At 42.9% G+C, this 19,527-nt stretch overlaps 1 protein-coding gene across 7 annotated transcripts in view; it reads left to right on the top strand.

The window, feature by feature from the left end:
- The window catches only part of LOC119647112 (potassium voltage-gated channel subfamily KQT member 2), a 1,176,525-nt gene that overhangs the window by 817,645 nt on the left and 339,353 nt on the right, over window positions 1-19,527 (top strand). The window contains exon 1 of one of the 7 annotated variants that reach the window (XM_038047891.1): window positions 10,616-10,788. The exons of the other annotated variants lie outside the window; for them this stretch is intronic. The gene's annotated coding sequence lies outside the window, so the exon portion shown is untranslated. Of the gene's footprint in view, window positions 1-10,615; window positions 10,789-19,527 lie in introns of those variants that run through there. 7 annotated transcript variants of the gene reach the window in all.

Consider the following 19,527-nt stretch of genomic DNA (forward strand, 5'->3'; position numbering starts at 1 on the left):
ATTGTTTCTGATTCGCCAGGTATCTCCTTCCTCCATGACTCCGAAAATCTTTCAGAGGACTTTCCCTCGAAGATCTCGATCTGCTTTTCCGACATTTGTATCAAGGTCTACGTCTCGCATCCATACAGCAGCACGGGACGAACTAATATGTTGAAGCTGCATAGTTTATTGTGACTGTGTACTTTTTTCGATCTCATGGTGAAGAGGATCGCATAAAATGCGAATAGGTCCACCTGTGGGAAGGGGTGGTATTATGTCCTCATTGGGATGAAGAGGCCTTAAAAATACTGAACTCATCTTGCTTTTATTTGGGTCGCGTCGCTGATTATGTTGCCATTCTGATCACTACTTCCAAGCAGGCATCATTGAACCATTCGTTACGGTTCTTCCATTCTACATACCCAAGGATGTTTTTAGCTTCACTTTCGATACCATCACTAATTTTTTGCCACTAGCTCCTGATCCGAGTCACAGTTAGCATCTTATTAGCATGCTCACATCTAATATATTTGAGGTAGCCCTTTATTCGATCGTGATTGATTTTATTGAAGGTCTGCCCATCTGGTGATATCCACGTGACAATAACATCATCTTTGTCTGCCGTTGGTGCATGGCAGTTGATATACTACACATTGAGAAACTTCATCTTGAAGCGGATTAAGCAGATTCATTCATTAATCGGTTTAGAGTCAGTTGCCAGATGCCGAAATGAGTTATGTATGACAAAGGCCAATTCTCTGCTTCCTCGCTCTTTGCCGCTGGTAAATATTGTGTAAGGTCCGCAATCATTTACTTCGCTCCGAGCCATTTCGTTTCTTGGAGGGCGAGGATACTAATTTTATTACGTGATAATTCCTGGATAATCTCTCGCAGTACACCCGTTCGAAAGAGGAATCACACATTCCAAGATACCAGAAGGGCCAGTCTGGATAGATTTTTTCCGTTTTAATGCGTGGAAAGCTAGTCTTCATCTACATGCGTCTGCTGTGATCGGTTGCGCTATTTGATTCAATCAAAGATCTGGTGCGGATGCTTCCAAATCGCCATTCACCGCATCAAGCTGCCGTTGCTTCGACCGGATTTTTGGTAGATTATTTATCGACTGCGATGTTCAGACCAATTTTGGCAAATGAATTCTCGTTAGCGCGAATTGTATGGCCATATCCTCCCTCCTCTCTCGCAATTTTTCCACAATCAGTGCAGCTTTATATCGATCGTGTCGATCGTCCTCATTTCGGATATGATCAGTACGTGCTACGGCACAAGTTCAACGCAACATCTTCGATTCCATTATCGCAAGACTCTGTTCACTGTCTTTCATAGTTGACGAACACTCAGAACCATAGGGGCGACAGGGTGGACGACACTACGGTACATTTCAGATTTGAGACGTTCGTTGATACTTCGGAAAAATTTCCTTATGTTGACTTTTTTGTTTATTAATTTTTAAATAAAACCAGAACTTTTATATCGATACGCACTGCTTGAAAATTTAATAATATTCAATTTTAGTAAATTTAAAAACATAAAGGAATACCGCAAACAAATGTTTCTAATATTCCAACTTCTTAACTCCTTTACATTTAACACTGGAATGTGGTCGCACTGGAAATAATTTTGAGTTTTATTTCATGATATTCAAGGTACACAAATTTGGAAAGTGATCAGTTATCTTCTCCTGTCTATGTCAGGCCATCAGCCGTTTTCTGCCGCCATTGTATAGAGCGGTGAAAGCGAATTCATTATGACGCCCAGGTTCGCGCCTCCGATGCCACGCCACAATACGTCGTTCACAAAGAACAAAAGTTGTGAACGTGATTTCATCCAGGTCGCGTCAATGCGTCAAGCAATGTCATAACGTATTGGTTGACAGCATTAACCCGAGATTCGAAATGGTTCAGTTCTGAGAAGATCACTATCATTGACAGTGAGTGGTTTCATGGGAATCGGTCGTCAAAAATTCGTTCAAGGCGATCATTCCATTTTTGGACAAGTTGCTCGAGATCATTTTTGCTTTGCTTGGAAAACATCATTTGCATAAAGCAGTGAACAGGGTGCTGGACCATAAACAGAACAGAGAGGAGTAGTGAGATTGCATTTCTTTAAGAACACCGATAGAGATACCAGCATAACAAATAAGTCCGTGCGGCATATTGTCGAACGCTTCCTCCAGATCCTGAAATGCAATGTGAAATGGGCGATGTTTCTCACGGTGTTTCTCCATGAGGGACCGTCCAACGTGTATTGCGTCAGTAGTTTCGCCAGTGGCTCATAGTTCACCTTCTTCTCCCCGTATTGCTGTTGATTGTTGCTATTATTGGTATACGGCGGCCAAGTAGAATTTGCCTGTACTAATGCATGCCGTAAGCAGAACTGTTAGCACTGCCTGCAGCTGATACCAGTAAACCGAACATGCTCCCAAGATCAGCCCATGCTTGTATGCAAGGTTTTGGTGAATCACCTATCATACAGCATTATGCCTGTACTGCACCGGACAGCAGACCATCCTTAAAATCATCAACTCGAACATGGGATCTTTGCAGAATTTCGAAGTATTTGTAGAAATCTGTCTAGGTCATAGCTTGATCTGTCTAGGTCATAGCTTAAATGCCGACATTCGGCTCGTGATGGCCTTTCCGGATGGCTTGGATTCGACACTGGTCTAATAAAGTTCCATCCGAATATCACGGTTAAACATTTCTACTATACGCAACAGACTTCTAAGGTCAGATGAACGCACTGATAAGGCAGCATGACCATTCCATGACTGTTACCAACAATTTTATTAGTTTCGGATCAATATGATACAGATATAGGACATCGATTAGCTAGGTATGCGAGAACCTGCCGAAAACCTTGGCATATCGATATAGCAACTAGAAAGCCTTCTTGGGCTCCTAGTTGGCTGCTTTCTGCTCCTCGGACAGAATGTTATGGGACTCGACATGTTATGAATTTGTCGGCAGTTGGCATAGTAATCGGTCTTGTGTCTACGGGGTCCTGCACCGTGTCCTTCTTAGGGATGAGTGAGGAAAGGTTGAAATTCCTTCGGACGACAGTTGACCTGATTTATGCTGCGTGCCAACTGACCATGTATACTGGTGAATTTTCTGTTCCAGAAGTTCTGCACCCGATCCTGACCTGGGCGCCATCAGTTCATCAAGCTGTTTATGGCTCCTCTTCGATAAAATCAGCGAAATTAATGCTTCGGCGGTAATCCACTCAGCATGCTGGGCGGGTAATCCCCAAAGTCCACCCCAATATTCATTCGTTGGGTGATTTGAAACAGCTCCGCTGGTTCCGCGCATACGTTGTATTCTGATCATGTCTGGAGTGACTTTCATCATACCGTCGTAACCGACTGCATACAACAGAAAGTTTCTCGTTGAGTATGTTCAGAATTTGAGCTGCGGGTTTTTCATTGTAAACCCTCTGCATTTCACTCATCTGTTGACATTGCCAGTGCTGATTTTTTATTTTTTTTTATTTTTTTTAACACATTCAATTTATTTACCCTATTATTTACACTGCTAAGCTTAAGGCTATTACTTAATACTAGAACTTATTTCTAACGACATTAGTCTTTTCTAGAAATTAACCTAAAGCTTAATAATAAAAGTAATATACAGTTCAACTTAACCTAAGCTTATAAGCTAGTGGGGGGAAAGCCAGGAAAAACCCCCCATAATATTAAGATTGCGTATGGAAAAATTACCGGTAAAAGGATGGGAGAAGGATGCATAACGGGAGGGTTAAAATTATTGGGAGATGGAATAGACAGTGTCAGAGCGATGTTCGTTGTAGGGCCGATGGTAATACATTAACCTACCGTTGCGAAAAACGCGACCTAAGGAGTGAAGGTTTAGGATGTCGGAGGAGGGGATATGGGTTCGAAATGGGCGGTCAGTAGGACTGATGTGTGAGAAGATGGAATTTCGGACAAGGCTATTGTCATGATTCAGGGAGTGGTAAAGGAACTTTATGAGGGATTTGATGAGGCACACGTCTAAACGGGTCGAGTTGACCCGGTTGTAGACGGCTTGGTTAGAACGGGGATGGGAAGGGCCTAGGGATATTCGGAAGAACTTCCTTTCGTTAGCTCGTAGGCGCTCCATTTGGTGGGAGGTTAGATCGCACCAGGCTACAAAGCCGTATGCCATTAATGGGCGTATTAGCAGCTTGTAGCAGTAGAGCTTAACGTCAGGACGGACAGAGGATTTATTATTAAGGATGGGCCATAGGGATTTAAGACCCGTTGAAGTGTTGGAGAGGATCGAATTAACGTAAGGGATGGGAGAGAGACGGGAGTTTAGATGGATGCCGAGGTATTTTGTAGAGGTAACGGTGAGGATTGGATCTTGGCCAATTTTAATAAGGAGGTCGGAAATATCGCAGCGCATCTTAAAGGTGAGTTTTATCCTGCCTCGAAAGACGATGGCATGGCATTTAGACGGATTGAGAAGGAGTTTCCAGGAGATGAGGTAGGAGTTGAGGGATTGGATGGAGAGGTTTATACGGGACTGGGCGGCACGGATATTTCTGGATGGGGTATAGAGAATTAGGTCATCGGCATATTGGAGAGTTTTGACTGTGTAAGGCGTTGTAGAGGAGTGGTGAAGAGGGATATCAGCAGTGTAGAGAGAGAAAAGGGTTGCCGAGAGGACCGAGCCTTGTGGGATGCCTGCAGGAGGACTATAGGGATCGGATAAGGAGTCGAGGACTCTAACTTGGGAATGACGATTGGAGAGGAAACTAAGGATAAGTCGACAAAGGTGGGGATGAAATTTAAAGATAAAGGAAAGTTTGAAAATAAGGCCTTCGTGCCATACGGAATCGAAGGCCTTCTGAATGTCTAGGAGGCAGGCGGTGGTGGGGATGTTATTATTTAGGTATTTGTAGAGGTCGGATTTGAGGACGAGGAAGGCATGTGATGTGCCGTGACCTTTCTTGTTGGCAAATTGGAACCTAGGGATGGTATCGTGATCGGAGATGTGGGAAAGTAGAAGGTCATGGATGGCGACTTCAAAAATCTTCGAAAGGGAGTTGAGTAGGGAGATTGGGCGGTAGCTATTGGGATTGGATGCGGGTTCTTGTTTCTTGCGGATGGGGACGATGTGCGCTTGTTTCCAAGGAGTGGGGAAATGTGCTAAGATAAAGCAATGATTGAAAATTTGTGAAAGGAGAGGACTTAGTGTTTTGGCGCACCTCTTAAGGATAATGGTAGGGATTTTGTCAGGACCTGTGGATTTTTTGTTTTTACGGGAAAGGATTATGGATTCGACGGATTCTTGGGAAAGGGATGGAATTGGGTCGCAAAAATGGGGAGCGGGGCCTGGGGGTGGAATTGGTATGCTGGTGTAAACTGGGAAGTTGGACGTAAGGTCGGAGAGGTGTTGGGAAACTGAAGATTCGGTAGAAGGGTCTGAAAGATGGAGGGTAGTGCGATGGGCTACGAGGAAGGCTTTCGCTAATTGATCGGCATGGACTTTAGGAGAAGTGTTGTGGGGAAGGGTGGTAGGAGTTTTGGATTTGGCTAGGCGGGGACAGATGTGGCGGAGTTGGTTACATGTTTGATTATTTATGGAAATACCTGAAAGTTTGACGGTGTGGTGTTCGGCGTAGAGGGATTGGATTTCAGATCGGATGGTATGTGTTAGGGAATCAATGCGGGTTTTAAGGAAGTTGAAGCGGGGATTGTATCTGTTGCGGTGGAGTTGGCGGCGGAGGGTGGTTTTGAGTTTGATTAGGTCGAGGATGTGGGTGGGGAGGGTGATGAGATTGTTGTAGTTTAGGGGACGCATAGGGATGGTTTGGTTGCAGACTTCTTGGGTGATTTCGGTTATTCGGGATATTGTATTGTCTAAATACTCTGGAGAAGGGTAGGAGGGAAGAAAGATGGATGCCAGTTTGTCAGCTAACTTGTAGTTGACGAGATTCCAGTTGGCTTTGGAATAATCTGGAAGTAGTTTAGGTTGGATTCTAGGGAGTTGATCATTAGTGTAGAACTCTAGAACTACACCGTCATGATCATTGAGGCCAGGAACAGTTGGGAGATCGGAGGGAACTGTAGGGAAGTGGGACTGAGTGAGGAGATTATTACTCACGAAGAATAGGTCAAGGAAGGAATGGGAATTGGATGAGTAGTGGGTAGGTTGATTGGGCGGGAGAAGGGTTAGCTGTAGAGGGAGAGAATTCTGGGAATACCAGTTGGCTAACTTGTTGCCATTGGGGTTGGGGATGGAATTGAACCACATACTGTGTTTGGCATTCAGGTCGCCGCCTAGTATGAGGAAGACTTGTTTATTTTGGGATTCTGGGAGGGCTCTGAGGAAATGAACAAGTCGGGTGAGGTCAGCTGGGTCAAGGATCTGTTTTGGGCAGTAGAGGCTGCCGAGGAAAGTGATAGAAGAACGGCAAATGACCGAGATAACCGTAATATCAAGGGAGGGGGTGGTGGATGATGGGACAAAAATTTGATTGGAGTTTATATGATTGGACACTAGGATAGCTGTACCTCCGCCCGGGCGGTTTATGCGGTCGGTTCGGAAGGAAGTGATGTTGGGAAAGGAGAGTCTGTGGGTCGAGTTAAGTCATGTTTCTGTGAGTAGGAGGAAGTGCGGATTATGGGTGTTATGGAAGTTGAGGAGTTCATGTCTTTTTTGTCTACTCACAATGGAATTGGGATTGAGCAATACCACTTTAGTGGACATTGCTAGGAGAGACTTGGCATAGGAAGGACAGTAGGGCAAGTCTTTTTTCCATGGGAGAGGAAAGGGAATGATAGGTGGGAATGAAGGAGTTGAGTTGGGAGGCAAGCTGAGGAGTCGGCATATTGAATAGTGAATGGATTTCACTATCCAAATTGAATGAAGTGTTAGGACGAGTGGCGTTTCGGGCTATGGAAGCGTATGAGAGTGTTTGTTGATGGGGTGGGATAGGATTGCTGATTTGGATGGGATTGTGTTGGGGGTGGGGTCTATGATTTGGGACTGTGTTAGGGTTGGTTGGTTGGAGGATTGAGTTTTGGCGGGCGCGGGCTTGAACAAACATCGGGCAGTTCCGATAACTCGCCGGATGAGTGTTAGAGCCGCAGTTGATACAAGTGGGGTTTTGTTGTTGTGTTTTCGGGCATTCCCGGGGACCATGAGGGGTGTTGCATTTGACGCAACGGTATGGCAGATTGCAGTTTGAAGCCGCATGCCCTAACCTTTGACAGTTCCGGCACTGGGCAATTTCGTGGAACTGTACGTTTTCAAACTTGACAAGGCAATGGAACATCGCTCGGGCCTTGGACAGTGAGGATTGTTGGAAGCCTGGTTTGAAGGTTGTAAGGAACAGATGAAGTGACTTATTGTTGCGTCTTGATGAACTCGTCTCATAAGGACAGACACTAACTGCCTCTGAGACTCCAAGGCGATGAAGTTCATCAAGAACCTCTTGGGGGGTGTAAGTGAAGTCTAGTCCACGTAGAACTAGATTCACTGGTTTTTGGTGGGAAGGCGTGAAGGTAAAGAAGGGATGGTTCCCTTCTTTGAGTAATGCTTTGGTTGTTTCGAATTCTGTTTGGTTCGAGACGAGCACATGAGTGGAGTGGATGCTTGTTTTCTTAAGGGAGACGTTAGGGGAAGCACTAATTATTTTCGAGGTAACGGATTTGGTAACAGTCGGGTCGGCGCGGATTATTATTGGAGGGAATTTTTCCTGAATTACCTTAGGTGTAATGTTACTATTGCGGATCACTGTTGATTGTTGTTGCGGTGTGCTGATGGTGATAGGTTGTTGGGTTCCGGTGAGATGCATGTTGGGTGTAGTTGTTGGATTGAGAGTTGTCTGCTGAATGGTTGAAGTATTGGTGGTTGGTTGTTGCTGGATCAGTGTGTGTGTGAGCGGTTGTTTGGTTGATTGAAGCATGTTTGCTGGGTGGGTGTGTGGTTGTATTGGAGATTCGGAGAGGATTTGAACTGAAACTTCTGATGGCGACGGTTGTGTTGATTGGTGCTGTAAGGTCATTGACTCTGCTTCGTGTGTGTGGGTGGATTGGTTGCCATGGTTGCTGGCATAAAAATTCCTGTAGACGGCCATTTTGCTGGCCAGGTTGAGAACGGATTCCTCGTTGTCGAGGACTTCGGGGCCGTCAATGCCAAGAAGAGACATGAGCCGGATGTTATGGCACATCAGTCTCTTGTTGGTTTCCCTGACTTGCTGCAGCTGGCACTCGAGGTCGGCCAGCCTGAGATCGGACTCGCTCTCCGCTTCGGAAGAGCAGTCTATGGAGGCAGCTTCGGGGCTGCCCGGTGGTGAAAAGGGGTCATCAGCGTCCCCAGCAGGGTGGATCTTCTTGCAAGGATCCACCTCCTGGGGGGATACGGACCTAACGTCCCCATTGCGCTTCGACATAGTGTCGAAACGCAACACACAGTCTATCACTACAACAGCTTCTAATTGCTATGGCACTATACTACTACTACAATACCAAAATATAACAAAAAGCGAAACTACTACTACTTCAAATATTACTACTTTCAACTTTCAACTTACAAGAAAACACGACTGGTCCGTGCGAACTCACGAGTCGAACTGCCAGTGCTGATTTGAGTCAGCTTGGCGTTAAAGCCTTAAAGAATCGCGATGATGTTCCAGACACACACCAATAAAGCGAAAACGAATCTTCTGACGTGTAATCTGACAACCGCACCACAATACATAAATGATTGTATGTGTAGATAGATCTTTGATTTGAAATAGAATTCTCGGAGTTAGTGGAGTTGGATATAGCCTCAGAATATCTGGTCTATGCAAAGAATCCATCTCCGTAAATTCTATGCACACTCTTTGGAATGCGTCCCGAACTTTTGCCGAGACTTTAGCCAGACGGTGAAGAAGTGCGCATGGGTGTGTACTAAAACTGTTGCCTGCAGTGCGGTGTGGTGTTATTGACGCCGCCACCTCTGCCCCCATCGAGTCTTGGTCACCAGTTTCCGCAATGACCTGAAGTCAAACACATTTCCAGATGATAGCCGGGATTGTGTCGCTGCGAACAATGAAGCGTTACTGGTCTGTGACTCGCTGCATTGGCACGTGCGCGTATTGCGTTCGAAGAATCTCTGATGTAACAAGGGGCGGTAAGATGCTGCACATGCCCCGCCGTTATTTTGTGGTAGAAGCAGATGATAAAGAGGTTTTATCCTCAGTGCACTACATCCGCCGCCTACCCGAACCTGCTGAAGGGGTCGCCACAGATAGTGACGAAACAGCTGCAGCAGGCAGTGCCATGTTGCTGATCATCGTGGAGACGCCTAGACATCGAACTGTCTCACAATTAGCGGTTTCGATGCCGTGCTGTCTTTTACCGAAACCCGACCCAATTACGAATTCAGACGACTCGCGTCGGTTATCCAGGCCTTAAATTCCTCTCTCCCCTCATTTTTGGATTTGCATTTTATGCTTAATTGCCAAGTGTGTGATAGGTTCCTGCAATTTTTCATCTACCTCCTGAAACGCAGTGGTGGCCTTTCAAACTGAAACTATCCATCCCTACTCCTTGCACGGCCGGGCTTGGGACCGGCCACGGCAATTTCCCTTTTCGCCGGGGGCATTACTACCCACGCCCCACTATTGTAAACATCAATCAAATTATATTAAATAGAGAAAATGTGAGTGCTCCTATTATTTTGATCGCTCTAGGAAAGAGACAATATATTACCATTTGAAATAACCATTGCTCAGAAACCTTTTGATGAATGGTTTACATTTCACAGTGTGTGGAAGGTAATGACTAAACATACTACATTCCATGCAGTGAGGACCAAAAAAAACTTTGTATTAAAAATATTGCAATTCAAAGGGCATTGCTTTTTTTTCGTAATTGTATACATATATCAATATCAGGTTAATTCTGCAGAAACGTAACGTTCCGCTGCCATTGGTTGACTGGTCCCCTTATCTAATGTTTAACCTAAACCATACTGTGCCAGGAAAAATTGGCTATAGTATTATAGAATCTAGTGCTCAACACGATCTCTCTATAATAAAGTCTTCAGGAGCTTCATAATGATTTACCAACACTTTCAGCTGCTCCGTACAGGCTCCAGGAAAATTATATTTTCGTTTATATTGTGGAAATATTTTTGTGTCGGATGGCTTCGTTTTCCCAGTAATATTTTCATAATAAATTATTATTCACCTCACCTGACCACTGCAGAAGAAAAATACTCGTGAACTGCCCGGCAGGTATTCGCTTCTTGCTTTCATTCAGTTAATTTGCAATTTGACTATGGATTCATCGGTACTCGATGAATTTTCATCAGAATTGTGATCAATATTTTATTCTCCACATCATTAACGGAAATTTACATCTGAATGCAGATAAAACCACCTGTTTTCGAGAAAAATAAAATTACTTTTTTGAATCCCCATGAAAAACCCTAAAGCGAATTTGATTTTCCATTTGCACTTATCCCCTCTCCCCCTTAAGTATTTTCCTGTTTCCTCCTGAAATTCCTCAATATTTCCATATAATAAAACGATTTGAAGCAAGACACATCAAAATTCTGAAATTTTATAAATAGCCAATGGTAGTACTCTCAGATATCTCATAGAGAAATTTTGTCAAATCGCCTCCATGCGACTTTTGAGTTTTCCCTCTCGATCTAAGATTCGAAAAGATTTTCCTTAATTTTGTCATCTTGCGGTTCGGTGTAATTGTGTTTGGTTATGATTAATGAGTTGTCGAGGGAATTCAACCACTAAGCCTACTTCGTAGTGAAACGGGAGAAGAATCAGTGAAAAGTGAGTGGAAATGATCTTGTAGGGACTCTGGATTGAGTGTGAAAACGTGTGCATTTTCAGCGAAAATTTGTTGAGTGTATTTAGTGGCAAAAGCAGCAATTCTCCTCACACATGTTTTCCATACTTGCTTTAAGTGTCTGCCGCTTTTAGATTGTCCAAGTTGCTTCTAAAGTCATAAAATCTACTCAATTAACCTTTTGTTTGTGGCATTCTTTACGAATATTACGTTTACGTTACGCCAAGGTCTACGAATTTGATCAGTTTCTGTGAAATATAAAAGTTGACCTAAATTGGAAATTGCTTACCAAGCGGAATCAAACTGGCTTTCAATCTATTAAATCGAGCCAATAGCACAGATACCAACCCTAACCTGCATTTTGAATGCACAAAAGTTTATTTTAATATAATCGCGGGTGGCTCTCTCCACAAAGGTAAAAGCACAAATTGTTGGAAGGTTCCATAGTCAATTCTTTAAGCCTTTGGAGTCATTTGGTTCTAAATGTTTGTTATTCCATTATTTCTAAATGTTTGCTTTTCACTTTGCGGTTATAGCACAACAGGACGAAACGTTTGATAGTACGTGTTTGTATATTGCTATTTCCATATTTTGCGCTTTTCGAAACGAAAGTGCCTTAAGCAATACTCTTATGTGCCCTGTGTTCCATTTGATGAAAAAAATGTGGAGCTTCATGGTTTTCTAAACGTTTAACTCTGTTCAACTCTCTATACCAACAGGCCCCCATATGCACAACGGGCATCGTCACCAAAATCACTCCGACAGTGTCACGTCATATTTAGTTTTATTTTCAAAGAAATATAAAAGCTTCTATGGAAAAGGAATTACTAAAAAGCATATCATTGTCAGAATGGCTTCCAATCTAAGAGTTCAAAATAAATGATGGATTAGATAAAACAACAAAACATAAATGACAGATTACATACAGAATCCCTCTAATCCAGAATATATTTTCTTAATATTTCGCAGATATGTTACTATATACATATGCCTAAAATAAGTTACTATATCTAAAGATAGAGTGGGTGAATGCATTTAGACATAGATACCAGAGAACTAGCTTAAAACCATTTGTTCGTACTATCCTTCAAGTTCTCCCGCTTAAGAATCTTTAAATTCAACCAACTGAAGAGTAAAGGAAGAGGAAAATTTGTTAGATCAATTACCTGGTCCCTCCAAATTCAACCCCCCCCCCCCAATTCCATTCCATCATCTACAAGAAAATAAAATATGTGACGATCGCCCTCCACGGCCCCATTGCAAAACACAGTCTCAATCTTATTCAGGTTCGACTGAAAACCTCCATGATCGCTTAGAAGCTGGGTAATGAAATAAAAAGCCCACCATGTTTTTGGTTCAACCACAGATGCTTCCTTGAGTCCCCTTCTTTGCTCTGATATTTGGCCTCCGTTCCTTAGTAAGCAACACATCGTTTCTCCGATCACCATCACAAATCTGTCCTGCATCCTTTTAAGACCCTGTCTGCATAACGCGACTCTTCTGTAACGTCGAGTCTTGGTAGGCTATTACAGGAAGCGTTCTAAGGATCCAGCCCCAGAATGAATGCCTATGCTAGTCACGATAGATTCTTCATCATCCTCTTGCCCACTAGGTTCTTATAGAGCACTTAGATATCTCTCAGGTAATCCTTCAATATCAGCAAGATGTATTTTAGCGCAAGGAATCTTCTAGTGTGCGTAGCATATCCGCCCGTCTTACGGAAATGAAGACATTTATAACTTAAGGTGTTACCAGGAGCACTATCCGTCGAGATCGACGGCTGTATAGCATTTACTGCATTTCTTTCCTCTAAATACGAACTGCCTTGATGATAATTTCTCACGGGCATCGCTTAAGTAAGTCTACTTCTGATGGGTTTTTCGAGAACTTTTCCGGTTGTGTCAAGCATATAGCGAGGTAGGCATGCACATGGAAGTTCAAGCTGTCCTCCATCGTCAAGAAAAACCTTCTAGAAAGCGTTCAATGCGCCAAGCGGTAGGTCCAGTCGACGATGGAAAACCAGTTTATGTACCGTTGCGGGGATATTTTCACATCCTAGCGACTTCTCGTTTATCATGGTGAAAAGTGGACAATCTTCGGCACTTTCCAAACTGTTGACATCACAACCCAAACGAGCTGCGCAGAGAATAATTCCCGTACAATGCGACTTATAAAGTGGAGAGCGCTTCCGCAAAGCTCCGATTTTTTAGGCAAGTATTTTATAACTAAGTCTCCATGGTTAGCCACCCACCTCATCGAGGTTATGGGTTCCAAAAAGGATCAGATACTTTGAGCACCCATTTTCAGTAATTACCCAACACAAATATCTAAAGGAACATATTTATTTATTTATTTATTTATTTAATGAGGACAATACACAGAAAGCAAATTTCTTATTACATATTGTCCTCAGAGGGAGGAGCAAGCAAATGGCATATTTTGCGCTTAAAGCTAGAGAGGGACATAGAGTCAAATGAACCAAGCTGTAGGGCATTGTAGGACCGGCAAAACCTCGGGATCGGAGAGTGAAAGTAAATCTCGAGCTCGGCGAAGGGCACATCAAAAATGTCCGCATTACGTGTGTCATGAGACGAGGCGATACGGAGAGTAATATCCGAGTTGACGGAGCAGTCCATCAGACCATTGCAGAGTTTGAAAAGAGTACACATATCAAGGAAAATACGGCGTTGCTGTCGGGAGGGGAGATTGAGGGTGCGGAGTCGCGACGGATAATCAACCCGTGGAAGGTTCTTTTTGTAAAAGAGGGTCCGGGTGAATTTCCGTTGTACAGCTTCAAGAGCGCGGCCGTCACGGATGCGGAAGGGGGACAAGACTACAGAGCAGTATTCAAGGATGTTTTTGACAAGGGAATTCAAGAGTGTTAAGGAGGGCTGGATTGAGGTAAATTCGGACGAGGAACGTAGGATAAAACCAGACATTTTGGAAGCTCTATTGATGATGTCAACGAAGTGGGAATTGAAACGAAGTTTATCGTCGAATATTACACCCAGGTCATTGAAGGAGGTCAGTAGTGAAAGGAGTTGACCGCTGAGAGAATAGGAAAAGGATGATGGGGAGGGTTTCAGGGAATAGCGCATCCAGTGGCATTTGTTGACATTCAGTGTTAGCTTGTTGACCGAACACGAACGGGCTAAATTATCAAGGTTGGATTGTAAGAGAGCACAGTCCAATGGAGAGGAAACAGAGGCAAACAATTTAAGGTCGTCTGCGTAAAGCAAATACGGGCAGGTGAGGATGGAGGCGAGGTCATTGATAAAAAACAGGAAGAATAGCGGGCCAAGTATAGAGCCTTGGGGAACACCAGAGGAAGGAGAGAAGGAACGAGATGAGTGACCATGAAAAGAAACTTTGCAGGAACGGTATGAGAGATAGGAGGAAAGCCAGGAGATGGCTGAGGGAGGGAACTCTAGCGAAGAAAGTTTAGAGAGGAGAATGTTATGGTCAACGGTGTCAAAGGCTTTGGAGAAATCAGTATAAACAGCATATGGTGATCCATGCACATCATATCTGAACTGCATAATACTCTCCGTACCGATACCGGTTTAAATAAAGTTAATAATAGTGTATTACCATACTTACCATATTTTCACGAAATTGACTGAGAACCCACCTCAACTTTATGCGAGAGTCATCAATTTCGCAGTCATATAGGTATAAGTTTGGTGGAAATCGCAATATTAGGTCAAAAGTTGTTACTTTGTGCAAATATCTTGCATTCAAGTTGTTTGACAATTGTTTGACAAATGCCCAGTTAAATATCCTTATATAACCAATACACAAAACCATTCATACCTAATTCATACCTAACTTCTGGTTTCCAAACTTGTTTATTAAATTCAAAACCCGACAAGGGTATGAATGTACGGTTTTGATCGATATGATCCATACTGTTGTCGGGTTTTAAACCTCTTCGAAACCCAGCTGATCTCATGGTATGCTCTATGCTCGGTGAAAGCTGTGAAGATCCACAAACCTTTCACCATTACCATTACGATTGCCAAAATGGTCACATTTCTGAACAAGGAGTTATCAAAAGCCACTTACGCTTTGTTCCGGAACTCTGAGATCATCATCCCAACCGCAGTCAATTTTTCGGCTATCCCTGCTACATAGAAGGATAATACAATTCTTCAGAGTCAGCAGTCAGACTCCAAATACAAGTTCAAAGAGTTCTCTATCTTCGGCTTACCTTCCTCTGCTGCGAGTTCTACGAAAAGGGACCTAAGCCATATACAGTCCGCAGTGCAACAATCTTAACTTTAATTTTGCTTGGTCTCCGGACAGCCGCCCACGAAAAGTTGGCAACTGGCCCTACTGATGTGGTATACATGGAGAATCTACGACTTCTCGGCAACCTGGTCCTCGACAAGAGACATCGGGTTGTTGCGGCTGCTACGGAAGCTCGATGCCAAATTGAAGTCACCTCTGCCGCCTAGTCATACACAAGAAGTTTGAAGTCTATACCCACGTTCTGGGGAAGACTGTAGCCACCATGTCAGGGCTCCTATAGGGTCCTCGACCGTAGGAAACACGCACTCAGTCAGGACCTCGGCAGAGAGTCCAAGACAGAAATCAGTGTCAGTAAGTTATTGCATTTCCGCATCAAGTTAATGGCATTCCACATGAAATTAGCGATTTTCTAAATCAAATCCACACCAAATTCACATCCAACGTCATCTAACGTAACTCTTTTCCCAATCAAATTAATGATTTTCCAAATAAAATTAACAAATTTCAAGCATCAAATTATTAGGAAATTGAAACGAAAAACCATCTGCTAAAAATGGTAATATAGTTCCCTTTCATACACAGAGTTTGAAATAATTTAATCTTGTCAATCTAATTTAGAAAAATGTTAAATTTGGAAAATCGTTAATTTGATTTGAAAAAAATTAATTTCATTTGGAAAATCGTAAATTTGATCTGAAAAGACGTGAGTTTGGTGTGGAAAACCGTTAACCTGATTTCGAAAATTGTTAAATTCATCTAGAATATCGCTAACTAACTGGCAACTTTGTTGAAGCCTTCCGAAACTGTTTCCAGTTCCAGTTTACTCCTGATATCACAGCTCCTTTGTAGGTGCGCCATGCTGTTATTCAGGTACGTTGTACAGGAGTCTCTATTCGTTCTGCAGGGATTATTACTATTCTTTTTACTTGGTAGTTGCCCTCAATATCGAATCTGATTATTCTGTGATCCGATATAGAGCGCTGATCCAACACCCTCCAATTCTAGACCAGGCCGTCCATCAAAACATTTTCTAGAGTTATGTCCAGAACCTCTTCTCTAATGTTGGTCACGAATGTTGGAGTGTTCCCTATATTATATATTTTTAACTTGGCTAAAAATAAATTGAAGAAAATATTCACCTCTTTGGCTTGTGTTGCTCTTTCCCCAGACTTCGTGATGGGCGTTAGGATGGCAGCCGAGGAGAAGTGACAGCGCCCTCCTCACACAGAATTTCACCAGTCTAGCGAATAACTCTGATAGGATCCGAAAGTCGTCTCCTGGGAAGTAGCCCGATGCCATGATTGCCACTCGAGTTATCCGCCGGCTTCCAGTGAGACTTGCACAGCCACAAAGTCACCAGTCAGGAACTCTGAAAGACATATATATTTTTAATTGCGTTTAAGAATGATGCAAGCTCTTGGTTTTTCGCAAGAGGAATTTCAAATTACCTGCGTGCATCCCCCTTGCACACCGCTGAATCTGTGAAGATGCTGTTTTCGCATGGTGGAGGTTAACCTAAGCTATTTTACTGCTGGTCACTCCCGGAATACCATCCTCCTTGGCGTTTTCTCATAAGTCGCTAAGACTTAGGAGATCTAGACCAAGGTAGTCCAACTTCCGCTCTTCACTGAACAACACATCTACTTCCCTGCTTGTTACCTTCCTTTCAGCCTTTGTGCCTTCCGAGATTCCTTCAGGGATCTCCGGTGGCAGTCCATCAATATATGACCTTATCGAAAACTGTGAATAAAAGCTTCGCACTCTATCCCCCGTACATCTTCCTGATGATAATGTCCTTAATAGTTTCCTACTCCTTAGGTATGAGTATTTGCTCCGGAAAGCTTTTTGGCAGTATGGCACAAGCATAACAAACGTCGGGCTTCCTAACTCTTGCTTTGACCTCTAGCCTACCCAATAGTTCCCCCGCTTGGGTTGAATTTTGGGTTCTTTGGGAGCATTCCCTCATGTGGGCGAATCTCTACTGCTCCCCGCTTACTTGGTTCAGATAATGATGACTTAGGTCTGCCCTGAAAACTCTTGAACTCTTCTGGTTTCCAGCCTTCCTACAGATAACGCGCACTCCATTTAAAACCTGTCTGATATACTGATCTCAGACGTTCTTTTGCTAGCCCCTACTGTTTAAGCAATGGCCTGGGTGGGTTACAGTCCTCGCTTTAGGCTAATATTAACTTCGATTCCACCGCTTAACACCCCAATATAGATATAGTTGTGTAGGATATCAAATGAAAGGTCCCGATTTGTACTTTCCGAAACTGACATTAGTTTTGGCATAAATTGCGAAGTGCGTGAGTAAGGAGTCAAAATGTACGCACTTGAAGTGAGACAGGACTCATTTTCGGAAACTACCCAACCTAAAAATCCAAAAAAAAATCAGGGTGGTGCGCCTAGATGAAATCTAGGCCTCAAAATATGTCCCATTCCAATATCTGCTCAAATAAACTTACAAATAGTATATTACTACTTTCTAGAAATTTACTGAAAATCCTCCTTAATTAATCCTAGGACTTCCAAAGTTTGTACCAGCATAGGGGATAATATTTCGTATATATGTGCTAAATTTCATGGAAATTAGGCAATTAACGCCAAAGTTATAGCAGTTCAAACTTAGCAATTTCGCGCGAATTTACTGCTTCCAAAGCCATGCAAATCAGATGCTGACGTCATAATTACCCGGAACAGTTGACATTCGCCTGGAATATTAAAGTCGCATTTATGAAGAATCTATTTATCTGCAGCCCTTTTTAAGGTTTTGTGTAAAACACTTAGGTGAAATCTAATCTTCGAGAGATGTCCCATTCCGGAATATGCTCAAATAAATTTACTAATAGTACATCATTAACTTTTAGAAATTGACCAAAAAACTCCCCTTAAGTTCATCCTAGGTGTACTGTATGTGTATGTGTATTTTGCACCGACATAGAGGACAGTCTCGTGCATACACATGCCAAGTTCCATGAAAATCCAACGATTAGTGTCAAAGTTATAGAAGTTATAGTCTAGAACTTATCAATTTCGTGCTAATTAACAGCATCCCAAGCCATACAAATAAGATGCTGACGTCATAATTAACGAGAATAATTGAAATTCGAGTGAAATATTAAAATTCCATTCCAGAAGAATCTAATTCTCCCTAGCCCTTTTTTATATTTTCTGTTGGTTAAATTGTTTTCATTCGCTAATAATATTAAACTGAGAGCGTGAAGCGTATGAGGTTGACCATTATCAACACAGGGCTTTCCATCAAAAGATTTATTTAAATCGCTTTCTAGAAAATAGAGGGCAATGGAATTTTTAGCTATATTACACGGAGCTGTCGTGCATTCGTCGCTCCTCACATCTTTTTCTTTTTGTTCAGCCATCAGTTCACAAGCGGGGTCGGCCTGTGGTGATCGGTTTCGTCATTTTATTTTATCAAATGCCTGATCAGGATGTAATCTTGAGACCTTTAAATCCCCATCCAGCATATCAAGCCACCATTATTTTGGACGGCTTTTTGGTTGCTTACCACTGCTTTCGATGTTCTGACCAATACTGATTGTTGAATTTTCGTTAGTGTGAATTACGTGACCACACCATCGAAAACGCCTCTCTTGCAGTTTTTCCACGATCGGTGCAAACCCGTTCGATCGCGGATATTCTCATTTCAGACGTAATCAAAACGTGTCACGCCACCAGTGCAATGCAACATCTTCGTCCCCATTACCGCAAGGCGCCGTTCATTGACCGTTATAGTCGGCCAATACTCAGAACTATAGAGAGCAGCAGACGGAAGACATTGCAGTAAATTTTAGATTTGGGACGTGCGATCACGTGAGATCACAAAGAACGCCAGTTGTGGAACGCCGCTTCATCCAGGTTGCGTTAATGTGTGAAATAATTTCATTACGCAGTTCTCCATTGGCAGATAGCATTGACTCGAGATATTTAAATCGCTGAGTTCTGGCAATGGCAGTAACCTGCCCCTCGAGATATTTAAATCGCTGAGTTTTGGCAATGTCGGTAACCTGCCCTTCGAGATATTTAAATCGCTCAGTTCTGGGAATGGCAGTAACCTCCCCAGAATTGAACGATTTCAATATCTCGGGTCAATGCTATAAGCCAATGGAGAACTACGTTATGCTCCTCACATAGGGAAACACAAAACCTTTAATACCTGAAGCGTCAAGCTTCCGGTTTCCCGACTTGTTTGTTAGTATTTATCTCCCATATATTATTGATTTGTTTAATCATTACGTCCGGATAGCTCAAGTGGTTAGAGTGGCTGTTGTAGTGAAAGGTTAGAATCTCTTTTGTTATCATGACTGGACGTCGGATACCAGTCGACTCAGCTGTGAATGAGTATCTGAATCACATCAGGGTAATTATTTGGGCCGAGCGTAATATTGACCTATAAAGTGCTATAATCCTGTAGTGTGCCGTTGCGGTCTTGAATGAAGTGCTCTAACACACTT

Source organism: Hermetia illucens, chromosome 1 (genome assembly GCF_905115235.1).
Source record: "Hermetia illucens chromosome 1, iHerIll2.2.curated.20191125, whole genome shotgun sequence".
In the NCBI taxonomy this organism is placed as follows: Eukaryota; Metazoa; Arthropoda; class Insecta; order Diptera; family Stratiomyidae; genus Hermetia; species Hermetia illucens.